The sequence below is a fragment of the Symphalangus syndactylus genome, chromosome 5 (genome assembly GCF_028878055.3).
Source record: "Symphalangus syndactylus isolate Jambi chromosome 5, NHGRI_mSymSyn1-v2.1_pri, whole genome shotgun sequence".
Classification (NCBI taxonomy): domain Eukaryota; kingdom Metazoa; phylum Chordata; class Mammalia; order Primates; family Hylobatidae; genus Symphalangus; species Symphalangus syndactylus.
Window position 1 is genome coordinate 91,393,512 of NC_072427.2, and position 24,028 is coordinate 91,417,539.

General features: G+C 47.5%; 2 long non-coding RNA genes across 2 annotated transcripts in view; one reads left to right on the forward strand and one right to left on the reverse strand.

The window, feature by feature from the left end:
* Positions 1 to 24,028, forward strand: part of LOC129482993 (uncharacterized) — a 61,517-nt gene that overhangs the window by 12,196 nt on the left and 25,293 nt on the right. The window contains exons 2-3 of the long non-coding RNA XR_008657871.2: positions 2,421 to 2,471; positions 13,360 to 13,364. This is a non-coding gene — a long non-coding RNA (uncharacterized lncRNA). The remainder of the gene's footprint in view (positions 1 to 2,420; positions 2,472 to 13,359; positions 13,365 to 24,028) is intronic.
* Positions 1,244 to 16,164, reverse strand: LOC134736832 (uncharacterized). Its single transcript, XR_010121195.1, has 3 exons — positions 15,639 to 16,164; positions 2,010 to 2,115; positions 1,244 to 1,374 (listed from the first exon to the last, which is right to left on the reverse strand). It is a non-coding gene; the product is annotated as an uncharacterized lncRNA (long non-coding RNA).

The window sequence follows — 24,028 nt, forward strand, 5'->3', positions numbered from 1 at the left end:
AGCCTCCGGAAGCTCCAGCAGCCCCAGAGATGAGGGTGGTCTGCCCCCCACACTCCCTGCCCCAGCCCATCCTGGACCTTCTCCTGACACACAGCAAACCACACTTAGCTGTCATTGATGAATCGGAGCCTCTGCCAGACAGCCGGCCAAGCCAACACTAACCCACCCCACAGCCTGAAATAGAAACTCGCTCGTTTTCCAGTGTGTGACAAAGAAGGAAGGTATTTAATTTTGAAAGGAGCTGAGCCAGCTTTATTGTGGGTCATTTTTTTCTGGAGCAAAATCCTCTCTAGTTTTCTCCCCAGGCTCACCTTCCTTCTGATTTATGGGTTGGCATTTTGGATGGGATGGTTTTCTGGTGTGGGGGGCTGTCCCCGGTGCTGCAGGATGTTAGCAGCATCCCTGTCCCTACCTGCCAGATGCCAGCAGCACCTCTGCCCCGTTCGTGCCAACCAAAAATGCCTCCAGAAATTGCCAGTGTCCCCTGGGGGAAACAGCACCCCGCTGTTGAGAAGAACTGGTCTAATTAACATCAGAGGAAACAGATTAGTTAGGAAGAGTGGGCTGGTGTCCTGGCTCTGCCTCCTCTGCTGGGAATACAGCAGGCTGAGATGTGTGCCTGACATCTTATGATGCTGGATGTGAATGGAGGGACCGCCAAAGAAGGCAGAAGCCTCTTCAGAGATGTGCAAGGAGGACAGTGGTGCATGGTTGATTTTATTTATTTAATTTTTCTCTTTTGTGACAGACAGGGACTCTTCTTTGCCCAGGCTGGCCTTGAACTCCTGGGCTTGAGCCATCCTCCCATCTTAGCCTCCTAAGTAGCCGGCACTACAGGCACATGCCAGCACCCTTGGTTTCTTCACTGGGTTTTGAATCAGACAAGTTTTTCCATCGGTCGCCTGAGTGGTTTAGAAGCCCACGCTTGGGGCTCCAGATGAGACCAAAGAGTGTCCTCAGAAGACAGTTGGGACCGTCTTCGTGCCTCTCCCATGATGCCCTGTGTGAAGGGCTACACTGAGATCTCTGCACATCCCTCCTTCCTTCCCCTCCAGCTGCAAAACACCTGCTGCTCCTTGAATACTCCAGACCACCTACCCCCGGGCCTTTGCACGTTTTCCCCACACAAAGCTTTCCCCTGTATTTTCACTTACCTGGCTCCTTTTCCTCACTGAGGCCTTAGCTTGGCATTCCCTGAACAGGGGGGTTCAGGGGGGTTCAGTTGCTCTGCAGCCCATGACCCACCTGATGTTCTTTATCGCACCCTGTGCTGTGACGGGAAAGCTGGGTTCCTTGGCTTGGGGCTGTAGGTCTCAAGGTCCTCAGCACCATGAGAGCAGAGTCTGTTTGTCTTGTTTGCTGCCAATTCCCAACCTTGAGAACACAGAGCAGAAACTCAATGAACAGTTATTGAATGAATGAAGGAATGAATGATGCAGCCTGTAGTTCCCCTGAAGGATGTGAGTCCAAAGATTAGAGGGGTCCCTTTCAGCCCATTGTTTCTCCCACAACCGTTTGGGCCCGGACTGGCTCCCATTAAAAGGCAGACATTCTTGGGACTCATCGCCCCTTTCTTGGGATTGGTGGAGCGCCACCTGAGAGGGGAGTGGGCCTCGGCTGCAGGCAAGGGGCTGGGCGACACCATCAGCAGCGGATCTGCAGGAAGGCTGGGGAGGGGATATGGAGGCCCCAGCTGGCAGCTTCACTGGGGCCGCCCCTGCCCGTGTGCTCTCATCTTGCTCTTTTTTTTTTTTTGAGACGGAGTCTCGCTCTGTCGCCCAGGCTGGAGTGCAGTGGCGCAATCTCGGCTCACTGCAAGCTCCGCCTCCTGGGTTCACACCATTCTCCTGCCTCAGCCTCCTGAGTAGCTGGGACTACAGGCGCCTGCCACTGCGCCCGGCCTCATCTTGCTCTTTACAGCCAAGGGAGTTTCCAAAGGTGAGGGAAGTGCTAGCACCAGCCCCCGCCCTCCATTCCAGAGCAAGAGATACTCATCCAAGGGCACCAACCTTCGCTTGCCTTCCATGGCCACAAATGGGGGCTTTGTGGAGAGAAGCTCTTCTGTGGCTTATCTTAGGACCTCCAGAAGAAATCTCTTCCTTCTTTCTGCTCAAACTATAGAGGGAGGGCAGAAAAGGAGTGGAGGTGGGGAAGGTCAATAGTGGAGTTGAAGATAGCCATGCCTAAGTGACCTTTCCACCCCATTAGAGGTGTCATCACTGGTGTAATATGGTGCCCAGTCTCGTATCTCAAGTGGGGGTGGCTCAGCCCTGCTAAACTTCACTGCCTTTCCTCTGCTGTGCATTGTGTCATATGGTGTCTCCCCCAGGTCTGGCCAAAAAGAGAGCTTCCTAATAAGGCATCCTGGAAACTAATGGGAACTGTCTTCTTATCCATCTCCCCCACCTCTTGTGCCCCAGGACATCAACTGCGAGTGGCCCAGAAGCCCAAAGCTGAGAGGACAAAGCTCAGTCCAGATCAGCCCTGGTAAAGACAGCGAGAATTGCCTACACCTGAAAAAATGTGGCAAACTTATTTGTAAAGCTTATCTGACAATTTTGTCTATATTTGATACATTCAGTCCTCCACAATCTCTACTTTACCAAAATCCATGTGGGTGCATCATAAAGAGAGATGCTTGATGACCAAGTTGTTCTGGACAAATCAAGGTAAACAGATTATAATTACTTCACAGGGATTATTTTTGGAATGTAATGGCTGGTCACTCCCTCGACTGTGTATATCTCTTGACATGTAATTCAGAAACATGGCCTGTGCCTTAGGGACAGCATGAAGATACACATGAGATGGGCATTCCTGACCTCTTTAGTCATGCCAGAGACTCTCAAAAATGACATTCTTGAAGACCTTTATTCTTGATGCTTTTTCATTTGAAACTCAAACAGTAGAATACTTCTTTTGAGGTCTGAGTTTAGGCAATTCCTTTTCAAAAGAATACATATACATGGCCAACAAGCATATGAAAAAAAAGCTACACATCACTAATTGTTAGAGAAATGCACATCAAAACCTCAATGAGATACCATCTCACATCAGTCAGAATGGCTATTACTAAAAAGTCAAAATAGAACAGACGCTGGTGAGTTTATGGAGAGAAAGGAATGCTTCCACACTGTTGGTGGGAGTGTAAATTGGGCCAGCCACTGCGGAAAGCAGTGTGGTGATTCCTCATAAAGACATATGCACACGTATGTTCACTGCAGCACTATTCACAATAGCAAAGATATGGAATCAACCTAAATGCCCGTCGGTAATTGACTGGATAAAAAATGTGATACACATACACCATGGAATACTATGCAGCCATTAAAAAAGTGAGATCATATTATTTGCAGGCACGCAGATGAAGCTGGAGGCCATTATCCTTAGCAAATTAATACAGGAACAGAAAACCAAATAACTGCATGTTCTCACTTATAACTGGGAGTTAAATAATGAGAACACTTGGACACATAGGAACAACACACACTGGGGCCTACTTGAGGGTAGAGGGTACGAGGAAGGAGAGGATCAGAAAAAATAACTAATGGGTACTAGGCTTAATACCTGGGTGATGAAACAATCTGTACAATAAACATTTGTAACACAAGTTTACCTATATAACAAACCTGCACATGTACCCCTGAACTTAAACTTAAAAAAAAAAAAAAAGAGTTCAGTGCAGTTCATTGTTCTTGAAGAGGCACACACGAAGTCTTTTCTCATGACCAGCACTGCTTCACAGGTGTTATCAAAAGTACCGAACAACAAAACGCTCCTTAAAAACTTGGGCTTGCCACGCAATTAAAATTGAAAGAGTGGTTTTTAGATTAGGATTAATTTTATGACCAAATAGAGGGTTGAGCTACTTTGAACATGCTGCAGTTGACAGTTTATTACACAAGAACAAAGGCATTGGTGCGTAAAACTTAGGTAACAACTACAATAACTTAAATCTCAGGGGCCATCACATTTCTACAGTTGAGACTTTTTTCCCAGGAAGGAAGGCTGCACCTGCCCCCTGCCAAGACAGTCCGTTGCATGGCCCTAAGAAAACCACCTAACTCAGTTGGAACGGTACCAGTTTTGTGATTAAAGTAGGGCTTGGGTCCAGCCAAGCATTAGTTTTGAAGAATGAGTAACTAGGCTGTTTCAGGAGCAGCAGTGTTGGTAAGATCAAAACCAGGCGGGGGAAGAAGCCCCAGGCCACTGGTGTTTCTAAAAGTGTGCTCCCAGAGTCCTCAAGATATATTCTTACTTGGAACAAGTATCAGAATTTTATTCCTTTTTAAGGCTGAATACTATTCCACGTTTTTGTTATTCATTCATCAGTCATTGGACATTTGGGTGAAAACAGAACTTTTTATCTTACTAGCTCATACATGAACAAGACATGAGTTTGTTCGTATGAGCTAGTAATATTTTAAAAAGTCAGTTTCTTCTTTAGAATAAGAGCATTTTAAGCAACTTCACTGAAGAAAATTGCCCAACCTCTTTAATAGTGTGGGGAAAAATAGATGATAAAATACAAAAATAAGTAGGCAACAACATGTATTTAAATCATAGCAAACATGTAAATAGGGATATCATTCCTCCCCTACTCCTCCACCTCAGGTTTTTTTTTTTTGTTGCTGTTCTGGAAAAATATTCGGGGTACAAAGACTGCATTTCAAAAATAGAATTTATGAGCCTAATCATCTTAACAGGGAACATAAATGCCAAAACAGCTTCTATGAGTCATTTCTTGGATTCTACAAGGAATTCATTTCAAACAGGAGTTTTCTCGTCTTTGAAGTTTGTTTTAAGAAGTTCCAAAAGCAAATAGCAAAATAACAAAATGCCTGGAGCTGCAGATCTCGAAGCACCCTTCAAAATAGCAGCCCTGGTGTAAGACATCTGGGGCTCGCTCTGGGCTGGAGGGGTCTCCATTCCTCTCCTAGGTCTGTGGACCATGAGAAGATCATTCCATTTAAGAAACCACGATGCTAAGGAAGGGGTAGGGGTTCTGGGGAACGGGAGCCTGATAAAGAAAACCAAAGGATCGTTGAGATTTTTAAAAGCCATGACTATATTTTGGAAAGGAATCCCACACAGGAGCACCAGTGTAATTCTGCTGATTTTTCTTTTTAAACGTTCTGTGTTTACTCAACTATCCATGCCTGAGTTGTCTCCCTAGCTCATCTTTTTGCAGGCCCTGTTCCCGGGGAACAAAACCTCCTGGTCAAGAATCATCACGCCCATGGCTACACTACCACAAACACTCCAGTAAATCAGGTGAACGCCCACCCAGGGCTCCAGAGCCTACACACATGGAACATTTGTACTTTGGTGACTTCCATCTTGAAGATCTACATGGGCCAAGAGTGATGCTGACATTAGCTGCTGCTTTTTCCACGATCAAGTGGGTTTGGTGACCAAATAAGTTAGGAGCCTGGGCAACACAGTGAGACCCTGTTACTACAAATAGTACAAAAATTAGCCAGGTGTGGTGGCGTGTGCCTGTAGTCGCAGTTACTTGGGAGGCTGAGGCAGGAGGATCACTTGAACCCAAGAAGCAGAGGTTGCAGTGAGCTGAGATTGTGCCACTGCACTCCAGCCTGGCTGCTAGAGTAAGACCCTGTCTCAAAAAAAAAAAAAAAAAAAAAAAAAAGGAAGAAAGAAAGAAAGAAAAAAAAAACAGGGAAATAATGGGCTAACCAATGACAAGTATATCTATTGCAGGAATTACCAAAAATGTAATGTGTATTGGGAGTCTCCAGGGGATGAATAAGAGATGACACATTTTCCAAATGTATTTAACCATCAAATGCTCTTAGTAAGAAGCATCTCCCTGGAACAGAGTCCTCAGAATGCACTTAGAAAAGCCCAATTTAGACACTTGTTAAATTCAACAATTTAATATGGTGGCCAACACACTGTAGGCCATCAATACCATATTAATAGTGTTCCAGGGACCACATATTTTGTGCACCAATAACCCCAGTCTCTGTTCCTACTCCACTCTCAGGGTCCCCCCTTTCTGTAATCCCAGCTTGGTCTTGATCTTTTGGTATAGGGAAAGGAAAGGAGAGAGGGTCCCAGGAAGGAAGAAACTGGTGGGATTTTCCATGGGAAGGTTTGAGAACTGCTGCTGCATCAAGAGGGAGAGGGAGAGCAAGAGAGTGTCCCGGGAGAATGTGGCAGAATTTTTTTGGAGAGAAGATTGTGAGAACTGAAATGCGAGATGCAGAGAGAAAGATGAAGAAGAAAGGTGGGAAGAAGTTGAGCTGGGTGTGGAATGGAATCTTCCTCTGGCCTGTCCGAGCACCTTCCGTGGTGGCTTAATTTGCCGTTTGCTTTCCTCTTTGGCTGCTGTGTGTTTGGATTTTGAATCAGATACTGTGCCATGGCTGGCTTCAGGGTGCCAGCGAACCAACCTGACTTAATGCAGGTTCGTGGGTAATAATGTCAACCATTTACCGTATTCTTGTCATTATTCACCCATAGATCTTCTTGTTTGCTATCCCTAGGAGGGAATATTGAAATTGGAACCACAGCACTTGGGTATATCAGGTCGGAGGAGACAGTTCAACAGATGGCTGGTCACCTTGATTGACTAGAATGCCACTAGAAGACCGCAAATCTCTAAACCATAGTGAAGAATTGGCCAAGGGGAGCAAAACCCAACCAATTCAAGGGGTTTCCCTTTCCAGGGTCTTGGACAGCGAGGTGAGCGTGTGTTTCTAGCAGGTAAAGCTGACACGTGGCATCCAGGAGGTCTCTGCTCAACTTGAAGAAATTGAATGAGTGCATTTTGTTTCCTGCTTATAATTTCCACTTAAAGCGCCTCTGTAGTTGACCTCAAGGCCTGCTTTGATATCAATCTCCAAAGCACAGAAGGAATCATTTTGCACTTTTTTTTCTTCAAGGGACTTACAAATGAAGGATTTGATAAGCACGGTTGATGATTAAACCTAATAAGCTGGCTGCCGAGTGCTTTGATTTACTTTGACAAAGGCTCCTTGAGCTTGGTGGAAAACCAGAATCAGTTTGTTTTTGTTTGTCTCTGGCTTTTCTGTTGAAGACCTTGATTTAAGTCTTAAAAGCAGTGTTTTGTTTTGTTTTTTTCAACCAGCAAGTCCTGCAGGTTGAGAGGACCGTCCTTGGCATACCCTGCTGAGTGGTCTAAATGGAGTCTTCTGTGATCACCAGCCACCCCGGGGAGCTCCTGGGTAGATGGCGCCAGCCAAGGACATTTGGGGAAATGGTTTATGTATGATGTAACTTTCAATACTTATATTATTTCCTAATTGTGAAATTAGAATAGATTAAAAAAATAAAGAGGTGCAGGAGAGGAAGAGGCACCTTGAGGTGACGCCACATTCAGTTTTGCCTTTCAATTTAGATTGGATTTGGGTTCCTGGGCAAGACTGGCATATCCGTGTGCATATCAAACAGCCAGCACTGACTCTCTGATTCTTCTTTCATTATTTATTCATTGGTTCATTCACTTCACAAAGGTACCTGGTGCCAGGTTCAGCAGCAGCTCAGAGACTCATTTGGGAGCTTTTGGAGTCACCTTCATGGGCCACCACCCCCAACCCCAGAGACTGATTCAACCAGCCCAAATGCTTTTCAAATACAAAGTCTAACTTTCTTTTGTGATTTAGACATGGCTGGGAAAAAAAATCAACCCGTATAGAAATATTTTATTGTGGAAAACAAGAGTTCTCTGCCCTGGCCACCCCACCCCAGGCTAGCTTCACAGAAATCACCATTTTAAATTAAATCTTGTAACTATTTCTGCTTTTAGTTCTGATGGCAATCCACCCCAGGTTGCTAAGTAATGTACGTATACCGCTTCAAAAATACCCATTTTTGGCATTATCGGTAGATTTCTCCCATGAGAAACGAAGATTTGTTCCCTCCTCCCTCCTGTTAATATAGTGCTTTAGGCTATTGCTATTTTGGTCTCTTAGGGGGCTGTTTTATAAGTTTAAATAACAAGCCTTTATTTGAAGCTTCTTAAACAGTGTGTCTTAGACCCTCAGGTTGAAAGAGAATAATGTTAGGCTGGGCGCAGTGGCTCACGTCTGTAATCTCAGCACTTTGGGAGGCCGAGATGGGTGGATGACCTGAGGTCAGGAGTTCGAGACCAGCCTGACCAACATGGAGAAACCCTGTCTCTACTAAAAATACAAAATTAGCTGGGCGTGGTGGCGCATGCCTATAATCCCAGCTACTCAGGAGGCTGAGGCAGGAGAATTGCTTGAACCCGGGAGGCAGAGGTTGTGGTGAGCTGAGATCTCACCATTGCACTCCAGCCTGGGCAACAACAGCGAAACTCCATCTCAAAAAAAAAGAGAATAATGTTAGTGCCCCTGCCCCCCAACTCTCCTCCACCCCCGGGGTGCAGGCTGGCTGGGGCCCTGGGTCAACTCTCCCTTCTCCCCTCTGTAGAAGCCAGACACTTCCCCTCTCTCCCCTCACCTAAAGAAGCCAGTTTAGGGCCAGTCACTTACTGGATGGATCTTCAGAATCCCTGGTCTTTGGCATTTGGAAAGGCCTGGAATATGCCTTTTTAGCAGATGACTGTGATGCAGGTGGTCTGAGAATGTGCTCTAAATCTTGTGAAACAGGTGACATGAAATGGCCGTTCTAGTCGGTGCAATGGCAGCATGAACACAGAAAGCTGAAAGGGGGATCGGTTCTGCAGCAAAGAGACATTACAGCTCAAAGGTATAATCAGAAGCTAGAATTCATTCATTCAACAGATATTGACTGAGCAAGCTCTTACTGTGGGTAATGCCTTTTTCCTTATAGTTTTTGCACCCCCCCCCCACCCCTTTTCAGTTGCTTTGCCAGATTTCTAACTCCAGGGGTATTTATTCAGTGTATTGTTTCAAGAAAAGGAAAGTCTTCACAAATAGGTGCAACAGGCCACAGCCTGCCCAGGCGGAGGCTTGCAAGCACCTCTGATAAAGAAGCAAAAAAAACATGGGAGGACATTTGTTTCTTTCAGATTTTCATATACCGATGTGGAAGAGATAAGGTTAGCTCCATTCTAAGTTCTTTGTGTTTGGTTAAAATAGGCTCAGTTCCTTCCCTCCCTCCCTTCCCTCCTTCCCTCCCTCCCTTCCTTTTTCCCTTCCTTCTCCCTCTCTCCTTCCATCCCTCTCTTCCCCCTTTTTTCTTTCATCAATCCTTATTTCTAACTAAAAGACCAATAAAACAAACAAAAAAACCGCATAAATTTCAATAACCTTATAGGCATCTCTTCAATTAGCTCAATAAGTAACCAGATCATCATTTGATTTTTCTAAGGTACATAGAATTGTATTGCGGAAAAACAAATCCAAGGGCAAAGAGAATGCCTACTGTGGTTCAGTGTTTTGCGGCAACATCTCATTTAATCTTTACAGCAAACCTACCGGGGAGGTGCCATTACTATTATTTGTTTAGAGGTGGGGACATTAGTCTAGAAGGGGTTAATCAGCCTGAGGTCCTTTGGTGGGTAGATGACAGCAGCAGATTTGAACCCCTGGGCTCTTGATACTACAGTCAGCTGCCACTGATTAAAACTACCAATTCACACCTTCTAACAAGAATGCAAGATTGACTTGGCTGTGCAAAACATGCATTTACATTGTGCCAATAAAGAGTTCACCTAAGTCGTCCAATGTAGCATTTTAAGTCACTTGACCTAAATACAATGCACCCAGTTAAACTGTCCTTGAAAATGACACGTCTACCCTGAGTTTGTGCCTGGTACTACAATGTCCATAGTAGCATTTAGGAAATGGTTTTAGTTACGAACCCCAGTTTTAGGAAAAATGAAGATGGATAAGCTTTCCAATGAAGGGCTCAGGACAAAGTTGAGGGTCCTGCTCGTTCTCTCTTCTGAAGTTGTTCCCTTCTGAGGGTGTGTTTCGTACAGCTGCTTCTGTTGCTCTGTGTCTTTTTGGCTTCAGATTTTTAAAATCTTCTCTTTAATCCCTGAAAACAAAAGGGGAGTGTACGTCTCTGTGCTTCGTAGCATGTGTCCAAATAACCACGGAGACAAGCAGCTTGCTCAGGCCATGAGTGAAGAAGCCAGGCTGGTTTGTGTTGCCCTTGGTTTGGGGTTGGACAGTTTCTCTTTTAAACCTCTTCCTAGGTGTTGGGATCCCAGGCGGCGATGGGGTCAGAGAAAGCTGCCTCTGAGAGTCAGGTTCTTCTCCACATCCAGACAATGAGTGAAACAAATCTTTCTAGCTCCAAAGGCCAAGCTTTCAGAAACCAAGTTGTGCGGTATGTGAGCCCTTTTCACGATGGGAGGAATGCCTGCTTCCAAACAGGGGTTTGAGGAGGAAAGAGATTCAGCTCCCGACCAGCCTTTTTTTTTTTTTTTTGGAGGAAATATATATATATATATAATATATATATACATAAATATATATTCGTGTGTATATATATGTGTACACACATACGTACACATATAGAAATACAGGACATCAAAGCTCTTTCATTTGGGAAGAACTTTCCCTTTGCCATTCCATTAGCATAAAAACAAGCTCCCTGTTGGCTGTTAAGTTCATACTGTGTGTGAACTTTGAGATATAGAAGGATTCATCCGTGTGATGCATTACAGAGATCTTGTCTGGGAGTGAGGACTGTTGATATTGTAAAAATGCACCACTCCCAGAAGGGAGGAACGAAGGAATTCGGTCCAAGAGCCTCTCTGAGACCTCTTCTCTCGTCTCTGTCAGCACAGGAAAAGAGGGCGGAGGGGCTGCTTCCCCAGGAAGGCTGGGCCCACCCCTCCTCACAGGCACCCTTCTGCCTGTTCAGCTTGGCTCTCTGGGTGACAGGCAGAAGGTAATATGATGCCACCAGCCACTGGCCACACTCTCTTCCTCCTTCCTCCTTCCTTAACCCTTCAGCACCCAGAGAGCTGGTCCTTGACTTCCGACCTCACTTGACCCCTTCCTGACACAGAAGCAGGTTCCTTGGCTGGGTCATCTGGGACACACTGGCCCTCGCCCTCTCTTGAATTTGCCCTGTGCCCTGAGGTGAGCGTTGACCTCTCTCCTCTCTGACAGGGAGAACCAAGCCGCCCCAGCTGCCTTAGAGGTGTGGGTGGCTTAATGAGTCAATGTTGGTGAAGTTCTTTGAAGACACTAAGTGCTCCGTAAAAGCTGGTTCCCATCTTGCTGACAGTGGCGCTCCCTGAGCTCTGGCCCTTCTGGTAGAGAGTGGGCTTCCGTGGTCCCTCCCCGCTTCTTCTTTATGGATGACGTAAATAGCTCCTCTCACTTACATTCTCCATGGGCAAGAACGCGTGAGGAGAGACAGAGAGAGGGAGGGAGAGAGAGAGACAGAGAGACACAGGGAAGGAGAGAGAGAGAGGGGTGTGTGGGATGTGTGTGAAGTGTGGTGTGTGTGGTGTGTATGTGGGCGTATATTGGTGCATGTGTTGTGTGTGATGTGTGTGATGTGTTTTGTGTAGTGTGTGGTTTGTGTAATGTGTGTGGCGTGTGCAGTGTGTGGTTTGTGTTGTGTGTTGTGTATGTGGTGTGTGCTGTCTGTGTGGTTTGTGTGGTATGTGGCATGTGTTTGTATGTGTGTGGTATGTGGTGTGCATTTGTATGTGTTGTGTGTGGTATGTGGTGTGCGTTGTGTATATTGTGTGTTGTATGTGGTGTATATTGTGTAGTTGTGATGTGTGTTGTATGTTGTGTGTGGTTTTTTGTGTATGTTGTATATGGTGTGTTGTGTGGTATGTTGTGTTGTCTGTAGTGTGTTGTGTATATTGTGTGTTGTATAGTGTGTGTTGTATGTGTTGTGTGTTATGTGTTGTATATTGTGTGTTGTCTATAGCGTGTCGTGTGTATGTGTTATGTGTTGTATATGGTGTGTGTTGTGTGCTGTCTGTGGTATGGTGTGTGTTTGTGTGTTGTGTGGCTTGTGTGGTGTATATTTTATGTGGTCTGTTGTATGAGTTGCGGTTTATCTATGTGTGTTGTTTGTTGTATGTATATGTTGTGTTACGTGTTATACATGGTGTGTGTGGTATGTTTGTGTGGTATACTCTGTGTGTTGTGTGGTATGTGTAATGTGTTGTCTGTTGTGTGTATTTGTTGTGTGTTGTGTGTGCTGTGTGTGTTATGGTTGTATATGGTGTATGCTGTGTGTGTGTTGTGTGGCTTGTGTGTGGTCTGTGTGGTCTGTTGTCTGTAGTGTGTGTTGTGTATTGTGTGTAGTCTGTTGTTTGTGTTGTGTGGCTTGTGTGGTGTATATTGCATTGTGTGTTGTGTGTGAGCTGTTGGGTGTGTTGTCTGTTGTGTGTGGCTTGTGTGTTGTATGTTGTGTGTAGTCTGTTGTGTGTGTTGTATGTGTTGTTTGGATGTATACTGTATGTGGTCTATTGTGTTTCTTGTATGTTGTGTGTGAGGTGTGTTGTGTATGGCTTGTGTGTTGTATATTGTGTGTGGTCTGTTGTGTGTGTTGTTTGTGGTGTGTGTTGTGTATGTGGTGTGTGGTTTGTGTGGTATATGTTTGTGTGTGTGTGGTATGTGGTATGTGTTTGTGTGTTGTATGTTGTGTGTGTTGTATGGTTCCTGTGTTGTGTGTGGTGTATGTTGTGTGTTGTATGTGGTGTATGTTGTGTAGTGTATGGTTTGTGTGTTGTATGTGGTGTATGTTGTGTAGTGTATGGTTTGTGTGTTGTATGTTGTTTTGTGTGCGTGGTTTGTTGTGTGTGTTGTGTTGTATATTGTATGTTATGTGGTGTGTGTATGTTGTGTTGTCTGTAGTGTGCGTTGTGTGTATTGTGTGTTGTATATGTGTTGTGTATTGTGTGTAGTATATTGTGTGTTGTTTGTAGTGTGTGTTGTATATTGTGTGTGGTCTGTTGTGTGTGTTGTGTGTATGTGTTGTCTGTTGTGTTTGTGTTGTATGTGTTGTGTGTGTTGTCTGTTGTGTGCAAGTGTTGTGTGTTGTGCGCAGTGCATGTTCGCCCTCCCTCCCTGGCAGCAGGGCTACCTGGCTGCGGTGCTCACTGCCCTGGGCGGTGGGCGGAGCCGTCCCTGGTGGGAGGGGACAGGGCTCTCCCGCAGGTGACTCCTGTGCAGCCTGAACTTTTGTTCTGGGAACGCCACCCACGCTCCCCGGCAGGCCGCCAGAGCCAGAGCCGCTCGCCCACGCGGGAATCAGCCAGGCCGACATGAAAGCAATGCGATTCCAAACTGGCAGAGGATTTAAGTTTTTTTTTTTTTTTACTTTCTTAAACAGCCCCAGTTGCTTCTCTTCTCCACGGCGATTTCTGCATACTTTATCCGAACCCCCACCCCACCGCTGTCCAGTTTCTGGCTCCTCTTCCTGCCAGTGCTCTGAGGCCAGCTGGGGTCCCCCCAGGTGACTCCTGCTGCTGCTGTCACTGGACCCTGACGCTGTGCCGCCCCCGAATTCCTCCGAATGGAGCCTTGGCCAGAGCAAGGCCTGCCGTGTAGAGGAGCGGATCTGAGCCTGGCAGGAGATCGCCAAAACCTTTGCCCTTCACACAAACGCCGGAAACACGGGGCGGGTGCTGAAGAGCGAAGCAAGTGTCCCCCATTTCCTTCCAAGGCAGAGCAGCAGCCCAGGGAGGCCCAGTTTCCATCGCGGCTCCAGGTGAAGGGCAGAAGAGTGGGGGAGGTCCCAGGACCGCAGCCCAGGGTACACTCAGGATGCGCCAGGAAGGACATGGCAGACAGGCCCTTTAGATGGAAAAGCAACCCTCAGCTGCCCAGAGAGCGGCCCCTCCAGGCCCTCCCCACCGTTTACAAAGCTCTTCAGCTGGGAGAGGAGGAAAGGGTTTGTTCTTGACCCCCTTCCGTTCCTTTCTTCTCCACTGTCCACGAGTGAGCAGGAAGACAGGCTGATGCTCTTGTTAAAAATGAAGGTATAATTCACATGCCGTAAAATTCACCATTTTAACCATTTTAAGGTGCACAGTTCAGTGGTTTTGAGTGCATTACATTGTTGGGCAACCATCAGCACGGTCTAATTCCAGAACATTTCTGTCACTCCAAAAAGAAATCTTGTACCCATTAGCAATCACTCCCCATTTCCCCCTATCCCCCAGCCCCCTGGCACCCACGAAGGTGCTTTCTCTGTTTCAAGGGATCTTCCTATTGTGGCAAAACCTCTAAATGGAATCATACAATGTGTGGTCTTCTGCCACTGGCTTCTTTAACTGACCGTAATTTTTCAAGGTTCACCCACGTTGTAGCCTGCGTCAGTGCTTCATTGCTTTTCATGGTTGGACCGTATTTCACTGTATGTCTGGACCACATTCTGTTTCTCTAGTCATCACTGCTTTTCAGGGCCCACTTAGCCTTTCTTCCCCAGGGCAGGGGCTCTGTTGTCCACTGTTTTGGAATCTTCCAGCAGACTTGGTGGAGTGTACCAGTGGTTTCCTTGCTGGGCAAATAACCAAAGGGTCCCTGGGTACGGGAATCTCTGAGTCCTGATCTTTGGCTGTGCTGCAGACCAGGTCACTGTGTGATCTTTTAGCAGCCCCTTTACCTCACCTGGCCTCAGTTTCTTCATCTGAAAAATGAAGGGCTTGAAGCAGATGGTCTCTAACACTTCTCCTGGCCCAACACTTTAAGATGTTTCAGCAAAGCAGTGAACAAGCAGCCTTCTGTGACCTTTCTGAACAAGGCAGAGGAAAGCAAGCTGTAGGCTGACATGGTTAGGTGATTCCATAACGAAATTGCTCTGTAAACAATCATCTGGATCAATCGACAGAAGACACTTGCAACAGCTTCCCAGATGACAGAAAACTATAGGAATGACAGGGAATGATGGGGCAGATTAAAATGGAGAAATTTAACAGGGACAAATGTAAAAGTCGGACATTTTGCTCCAAAGTTCAACAAAACAGCTAGCTGCTGGGGGCAGGGGTGGATGTGTCCAGGCAGTGTCCTTTATAAGAGTTTTGGTTGACTCTAAATGAATTTCATTATGAGTCACCATTGGGACAGGCTGCCAAAAGGCAAATGTGACTTTAGATTAAATCAATAGAGGTCTACTGGCTGAAACAAGGGAGGTGACATTATTAAGTCCATCCCTGGCGGATGTAGCTGCTACACTCTGAGAAGGAGGCCCCCAATAGGAAAAGCCAGAGGGAGGATGGATAAGACAGGAAGAGCTCCAGAGCCATGGTTTGGTAGTAGGAGGGGTTCAGGGCTTGGGTCTTTAAAAGACAAGACAGAGAGTGCTGTTCACATCTGTGAAGGAACATGGCATTAGAAGGGGAGTTGACTTCCACCATGGGGACCTGCAGGGTGACTGGGGCTGGAAGGTGATCAGTTGTGACCCAGGACCAGGAAGAACTTCGCAGCAACGGAAGTCACAGGAAATGGAAAAAACTCCTGGTGAAGAACACAGACAGACACGGGGCTCCACTCATTAGGGGTGTGACCGGGGAGACCAAGTGACAACTTCGAGGGTCCTTTTCATCTTTGAAATAAAATGAATTGTGATTAGATGGGGTGGGGCAGGAAGGTAGGGAAGGACCAATCACAGAAGAGTCGTAGATACCTGGGATCAGCCTTCACAGGGTCCTGCCAGCAAAAGAATGGCTGCCCCTGCCCCAGTTTAGAGTTTAAATGCAAATTCTAAGTGTTTAGTACCTGAAACTCCGAGAGGTAAATTACTTTCTGAGGCAATTGTGCATTAATCTGAGGCAATCAGCTATCTCTAAATCCACCTAAGTCCTCATTTGAATCAGATCAGGTGATTCACAGCAATTTGATGTCACTTTGAAAGCTGGTTTGTTGCCAAAACACCAGCCTGGTGCCCTTGATGACAGCCAGGCACAGGGCTGGGTTCTGCCTGGAATTGAAGAGGCTGGTGGGTGGGGGTGTCTTTGGCACCTTAAGAATTTTGAGAGGAGAGAAGGGAGCCCTGTGGCTGCTTTTTGGTCTTAGGTCTGTAAACCGCCTAATTTAGCACAAATGCCTCTTTCTTCAACCAGGTAGCCTCGGGCTTTCTTCCGCAGGCCAGGCGAAGTGTGTGGCCAGTGAGTTAGATGACCTGCCCCTTCTGGAGATGGCTGGTGCCATTCTCAATGTCAGTGGTCGCTTCTTACAGATCCCGATGGATGCAGGCCTCAGGTGGCCAAACAGGTCATCCCATGGCCCCCGCCAGGTTCTGTAGAGGCAAATGTTCAAAAGGGAGTGCCTCTGACACCATTGTCCTTGGTCCTCTGTGCCTTGCTTGAGCGACAAGTGTGGCTGCTTTTAGGAAGTGGGGCTTGCTTTGGGAGAACTGCCTCTCGAAGGACTCACGCCTATAATTCCCTGCTGTTGTCTCTGGAAGTCTGCGGCTGCCTGGTCCTTAGGGTGAAAAGCAGCTGGGAAAGCTGGAGCCACACATTCCAAAGGGCTTCATGGACAAAAGCACCCTGAATTTAGGAAACAAAAGACAGGCGGAAGAGGAAGCATCCAGCAACCCCCTTGTAATCTCAAAAACTGACTCACGCCTGTGCCGGCCATAGGGCTGCCACGGTACATGGCTCAAGGAAGCCCAGGCTCTCCTGGGAGGTTCTAGCCATTGTTGAGCCCTTGAAGGAAATGTGTCAGGCCAGTCCTTTCTCACTTTCTTGATTTAGCAGGCCGGGGCTAGCTGTAAATGCTGATCAATTCCAGTTGCCAGACACGGGCCTCACTGGAGTTGTAGCAGCGGCCTGGGTGATCTCAGAGCCCCATCCCCTGATCTGTCATTGGAGAACTTGGCCCTGGAGCACACTCCAGATATCTCACTCAGAACGCAGTTCCCATGGGCATCAAACACACAGTTCATGTTCCTGACTCTGTTGGCTTTGGGAAACTTCCAGGATGTTCTTGCAAGCTACTCACTGTGGGCCTCAGAGTCTGACCTGTCCAGAACTGCTGGTCTGCAGGGGGGCCTGTTCTTGGGGGTTCCTGGGGACTCCCACCCCAGGGACCACCCAGTGGTTGAGGGAGGGAGAATTGCTTATGAACTCTGGATGATGCCAGCACAATGTCAGATGTCATCACCACGCATGACCTAGGTACTCGCCTAAACAGACATCAGCACAGAATTCTGGGTGAGGGGGTCTTCCTGACCACCCTTTCGCTCCTCAGAAACCTCTACTGCCTGGTGCTCCTTCCTCAACTTGTCCCAGAAACGGTGGCATCAACTAAAGGGAAAGTGGGAAGGCAGGTGCCTTCTGCAGGGATCTGCTGTTGGAACCTCTGCCTGGAACGTTGAAGTGCCGCTGTCACAATCACCTCATTCTGTCCCAGGACTTCCTCCTCAGCCTTCCCCCAGTCCATTTCTGAGCTTTGTACCCTATTCCCACCTCCCATAGCCTTTTCCCTCCTGCTGAGATAGGAGAACCGCCAAGAATGTAAACTCAATCTTCTCCTCCTCTGGGGACTCTATGCTGCCTGCTACCAACAGCGGGCATCCCAGGACGTGGGATTTTCAGTGCTGAAACCAGGACAGTGATTCTTAAACTTTTTTTGTTCCCAGGTTTCCCTGAAAATCTGATAGGCCATGGACCCTCTCTCCAGCACAGCCTCCATAAGCACAGACGCACGCCATTGTGCATGCAATTTCAGGGGTGCTGGGATCCCCTTCCCAATCAAAGAGAGGACTTAGGGACCCATAGACCTGTCCAGAGACCTAGGCTGAAGATGGTAGCATGTAGGGAGGGGAGGTTGATGCCATGGTTAATTGCATAAGCTCTGGAAGCAGACTGGCCATGCTGCCTAGCCAAGTGCTCCCACTATACAGCTGAGAACCCTTGGACAAGTTTCCTAACCTCCCCAAGCCTCCCTTTCTGCATCTATAAAATGGGAATCACATCTGTTTCATGGGGCGTAAAAGACTTAATAATGACACATAGTGTGAAATACAGTGTCTGGCAGAACGACATCATGCATGCACTCATCTGTTCAAAACATGCATTGAGCTGCCACGTGCCAAGGCCTGTCTTGGGCTAGAGATCCCTTTGGGAACAAGACAGAGTCCTTGCCTTCTGAGTGCTTACACTTTAGTGGGTTAAGGCTGTGGGGGTCACAGCCTCTTGACCCCTAAAGTTTTGCTGAGAGGCATAAGGCAGATTGATTCATGGGAGAAAAGGCATAAAACTTATTTAATGTGTATGCACAGGAGCTTTCAGAATGAAGCCCCAACTTCCCAATGAGTTACAGAAATTTATGTGCCGTTTTAGGGTTACAGAATGTATGGGGGCTTGGATTCTGGTAAAACAGGTTATTGGAACGGGAAGAAGAGGAATTCGATTGACGGGCAATAACTGATTGCTAGGGAGAATGATTGGATGGGAGAACAGAAGTAACCTTGTAAGTAGCTTTCTTTGGAATTCAGATGATCCTTGGAGTCTTCTCGGGTCAGATCACACCTTGGTCTTCTTTTCTGCCATAGATAAGAAGATAAGCGGGAAGGGGAAGAAAGAATAATTGCTCTCCTTGGAAGGTCTGGATCTTAGGCCGATAAACTTCAGCTTCTTTGGGAAAGACGGTGTGTATAGGGGAAGGTCAGAGAGACCTTGAGGCTTCCTCAATTCGACCTGTTAAAACCCTCTATTTTGGGGTATTGGTTTCTGATTCTCAACAAGGCTTAATAAATAGTAATTGTTATGATTACTTGTGATTTATTGTTGGTGGTTTGATTTGGAACTTAGGACGACATTCACTTTCAGGTCCTACTTAGTGGCCCATTTCCCATCAGCATGATTCTCTGCAGGGCCGACAGATGGGGAACTTTTTGATAAAAGGGAGAAGGCTCCTTTCGCCCTTTATCAAAACATTGTAGTAGCCTCAGTGCTTAAGTGGCATCATTTTCGTTCTCGCTGATATTTTAAAGAAGCCAATTTGAGCGCCCATCCTCACATTTCCAGTGAAGAGTTTTGATTTCTTTCTTTCAATAAATTATTTAGTCCTCCTGTGGACTGTTGCTGAACTGTGATTTTACAAGCAAACCATTCTTATTTGTCATGAGTTGGCAAGGAGACCTTAAATGGGACCAGCGTGGATAGGAGACCTGTGTTGCTGAGGCACGAAATAAACGTTCCGGCCGCCATTCATGCAATTTCAGTTTAGAGTCTTAATTTTCTGCATCTTTATCCACATTCTGGTTCAGTTTTTCTGCACAACCCCTGAAGGGAATGTGGTCGCCTGGGAGAACAACTCCCAGATCCCAGTTTTGAGTGTGGGAGCTCCAGAAGCCAGCAGGCGGGCGGGGCTGGCCCAGTGACAGGAGGGGTGCTGGAAAGGGCCTTGGCTTCCAGGCCTGGGCCCCGCCTTTGCTGACGTTGGAGCCCTGGAGCAGCGCTGCTGACGTGTGCACCGCCTGGGCTGGCTGTTTACTAGACTGTTTGTTAAGGGCTGCACTTCCAGTAAAACCTGAGAACACACCGTGACATCCTCATTTACAGCACTGAGTGTGTCACTCGGGCAGCACGTGGGCCAAGAAAGGGAGAGTCTAGGAAAGGTGAGATTAGCTGGCTGTGGGGTAAATCACCTGACACGAAGACCCCAGGGTTAACCAATCACTGTGGGAAGGCTGCCCTGGAGCACACAGCAGGCTGCACTCGGGAAAGGCCCATTTAAACAAGAATTTCTTCTTGAGAAGGTCGGAATAGCCAAGGGACCTTGATCTAGGAGTAGGAACTGGTCTCAGGTCACTGACTGCCAGGGTGGTCTGGGCAAATCGTTTCTCCTCTTGGAGGCTCCAGTTTCCCACCCGTGCAGTGAGGGCATGCATGCTCTGATGCCTTCATGAGTGGCAGCACGGCAGCATGTTAGGCACGGGGGCTTCTGGGCCTAGTCCTTTGTCTTGCTGGCCGTGGGGAAGTGGAAAAGGCCTTACCCCGCCAAGATGCGTCTTCCCAAGTAAGCGGGGCATTTATGTACCCAGGACCGCTCAGGGCTATGGTGGGGTTTTGTGTGATGAGGCACATAGATATCTCAGTAGAATGGCAGTCGCGGCCGGGCGCGGTGGCTCATCCCTGTAATCCCAGCACTTTGGGAGGCCGAGGCAGGCGGATCACGAGGTCAGGAGATTGAGACCATCCTGGCTAACATGGTGAAACCCTGTCTCTACTAAAAATACAAAAATTAGCCGGGCGTGGTAGCGGGCGCCTGTAGTCCCAGCTACTCGAGAGGCTGAGGCAGGAGAATGGCGTGAACCCGGGAGGCGGAGCTTGCAGTGAGCCGAGATCGCGCCACTGCACTCCAGCCTGGGCGACAGAGCGAGACTCGGTCTCAAAAAAAAAAAAAAAAAAAAAGAATGGCAGACAGCCAGGGAGGGCCAGCACAGAAGCTCTTAGCGGTACAGGCCACCAGTGAGCATTTGTGGGGGGCTTTGTGGATAACCAGAGCCGTGTGCGGGGTAGGGGGCTTCCGTGGCGCCTTCCTTCAAACATTTGGTTACCTGTGGTCTCATAACAAAAGGCCACTGGCTCTCTTCCTCCCTGCTGATGGAAGTTACCCAAATCCATTTTGCTAAGCCTCCAAAACATAATCACTTTATTTGAAAGCGTTTCCCTAAGGGAAAGATCAAGCTGTCCATTTGGGGTGAAAGAGAACAACAGTAATAACAATACATTTCTCTCCACCCAGTACTGTGGACTTGCAGCATTTTCCAGTGTGTTATCGCCTGGAGTTGCCTCTGACATCCCCATAGCGGGGGAGGACAAGAAAACTGAGGCTCAGGGAGGTTGCCAAAGGCCACGTGGATAATAAGGGGCAGAGAGGTTGTTAAAGGACTACAGCTGGTTCTAAATCCAGTGTCTTTCCAAAGCAAAACAATATAGCTTACAGCTGGCTCTTCAAAACCTGAAAAAAACACAAAGAGGTTTGTGAGTTGTCTTCCCACTCTCCCGTGTGGTTGATTGAGAAGCGGTAAATCCAAACAGGATAGGTGTGCTTTCTCGGGGTTGTGGGGGGGTGGGGGGATGGTGGGGAGGGGTGCTTATTATCAACATGGCCGCCCCCACATATCCCCCACGTGTGTAGAACATCATGGTGCCCTGCATTTGCATAGTAAAAGGCTAGGGTAGGAGGGCCAGTTTGTTTTGCAGGCTACGTGAGTGACATGCCTGGTTGAACCAATCCCCTGAGCCCTATGCAAATCAGACATCACCTCCTCCAGCCTATTCATATAAGCAGCCACTTTCCCATGGCACACGGGGTCTCCTCTCTTGGCTTTGGAGCTCCCCATTCCTCTGTGTCTGTACAGGGTAGCTTCTTCCTTCTTTCTTCTCCCTTCTTTCTTGCCTATTAAACTCTCTGCTTCTTAAAACCACTCCATGTATGTCCAGGTCATTTTATCTAATTTGGAGACGAAGAACCCTGGTGTTCCTCTGCTCATCAGAGCCCTATCACCTGCAAGGGCCAGGATCCAGCACTAGGGCTGCCCTTTATGTTCATGCAGACTCCTCTAGGAAGACCCTCCCCAGCTGCCACCTGCTGTAAAGGGATCTATCTATCTATCTATATCTATCTATCTGTCTATCTATCTTTCTATCTACCTATCGAGAGAGAGAGAGAGAGAGAGAGGTTTATTATAAGGAATTGACTCATGTGATTATGGAGGCTGAGAAGTTCCACAGTCTGCTGTCTACAAGCTGGAGACCCAGGAAGGCTGCTGGTGCCATTCCAGTTTGATTCTGAAGGCCTGAGAACCAGAACTGATGGTATGAGTTCTAGTCCAAGTCCATAGGACTGAAACCGGAGAACCAAAGGTGTAAGTCGCAGTCTGAGGGCAGGAGAACCCAGTAACCTAGCTCAAGCAATTAGGCAGAGAGAAAGAATTTTCTCTCCCTCCACTTTTTGTTGTTGTTGTTGTTCTACTGAGGCCTCCAATGGCTTGAAGGAGCTCCACTCATTAAGTTAATTAACTTCTGAAGTCTATTATTGTCATTGCCTCCCCAGGTAGGGAAAATGAGAAGCCTGGGGATGTGGCTTACAGTGAAGTGTGGCTGGTCCTTTTTTATTCTCTTGGCCAGGCTCCTTCCCTCTGCCAAGGTGCGGGTGGTCCAGGTGTCTGCTTCCAGATGTTTAGGTGGTGGAAGGCAAAGAAGGAAAGATTGCTTAGGGGGACTCTTGCTCCCGTTCCTACCTGCACCTTCTGGAGAGGTCTTCCCCCTTTACATTCACCTCAGCTCAACATTGGAATCCCTGCTCTTTCACTGCACACACACTGACCACCCACTGCAGGCTGGGGGTCCTGGAGGATTTCACGCGCTAGGCTGTCCCAAGTAGAGGAGGTCCTGCTACAGCGCCGGCACCATTAGTCCTTTCTGGGCTGTGCTCTGTGAGCCCTTGAGAGGACAAGAAATCAATGTCAAAGCCATGGAATGATCCCATTCAGTTCTCATCAAGGAATAGAGAAGACATAAAATTCAGCCAATGGAGGAGGTAAATTTGCTTATTAAAGGTATTTGTGATGAGTGGAGTAGACATAAACACACACACACACCCACACAAAAAAAGCTGAGCTTTAACTGGAAATTACCAAGCAAAAAAGGGCAGGACAGCACCACGTGAGAGGTAGGCCAGTGGCACAGAGGGCTTTGTCCTGACACGCACACAGGTAACAGGACCTCGGGAGGGAAGAGGTTGCTGGGACAAGTCCCGTCAGGCTGCGGGGAGCCCTTCCCGGACGCTGCTGGCTCCTGGAACTGACTTGCCTCCTCATGCACACGTAGGCAGCTTATCTCGGGTTTTGTTTTGGCTTCAAAATCTTTTAATCTCCCAAGATCGTTTGAGTAGATCAGCCCCTATTTTTATTCTTGGATAGAGAAGTGAATCAGAAACGCAGCCAACTTCACTGGACTTGTGGAGGCCTGTCCCCGAGCACTAAATTCCTTGCAGCTTCAAGCAGGTTGACAGAGCTGAGACTGAAATAAAAACACCAACAGGATTAGGCCTGTTCCTGACCGTGGAGTTTGGTACATAGTAGGCATTCAGCAAGTATTTGTTGAAAACAAATATCAAGGAATCCTATTAATTCCAGGTGGCTTTCTCTATGCAGTGAAGACTGCACAGAGTGTGGAACACAAGGCAATGGCAGCCAATAGATTGTTTTCTGAATTGGCAGGGCCCTCTGTCTGTAATTTTACCAAAGCAAAAATATTTGTGGGTGTGGCTACACACAGACACACAGTGGCACTTTCTAGGCTTCATGCAGGCTTGAAAACTTTCATTTTCCTTTCCTTATACACAGCCACTGCATTTACCCTCCACCTTCTTTCTGAGGGAAGCCCCAGGAAATGTAAGTGCCCTGTGGAGCCTACAGGCCCTTTCAGTGTTCCTGATGCTTACAAAAATCCATTCTGGATTTTGTGGAAATGGGAGTTTGGATTGTCCTGAATGCCTTAGTCTGCGAGCTGGGGAGTTTCTGGAAACGAGCAGGTGGTGTTGTGGCGAGATTGTTTCGTATTAAGCTGTCAACACTTCCCCATGATGAAGGCTAGAGGGTTAGAATGCTGGTAAGAAAAGATCAGGGGTAATGTGTTCTGAGTGGGGACAAAGACACAGTGACTGGTATTCTGGGTGCCTGGGTCAATGTATTGAGCTTGACACGATCCCAGAGGTCCTGCGGGGAATAGTCTCAAAGAGGGGTTGGCTATGATTATGGTGAAACACAAGCCTACTGGGTTCCTCTTGATTAATGGTCCTACCCAAACCAAAGGCAGCCACTTTGTGGGTTGACTGATGACCTACAAGGGGCCATGGGGTAAGAGCCCTAAGCACGGACCATGGTAATTGGCAAGTATGGTCACATTCTTTCTCCTGGAGACATGGATAGAGTCAGTCAGATGGTACCAAAAAGAAGATGCCTAGAGAGAAGCAGAAATCAATAGACAGTAGGGGATCCATGCCAATGGGAGTGCCATAGTGAAGATCCAAGAATTCCTGATGTTCATGGGGCAACAAGCCAACAAGGAGCCCAGAGCCAGCTTCAGTCCTGAACAACCTCCCAAGTCTATCCTCTATGGCGCCTGTAATACATTAGGTTCTGTCCT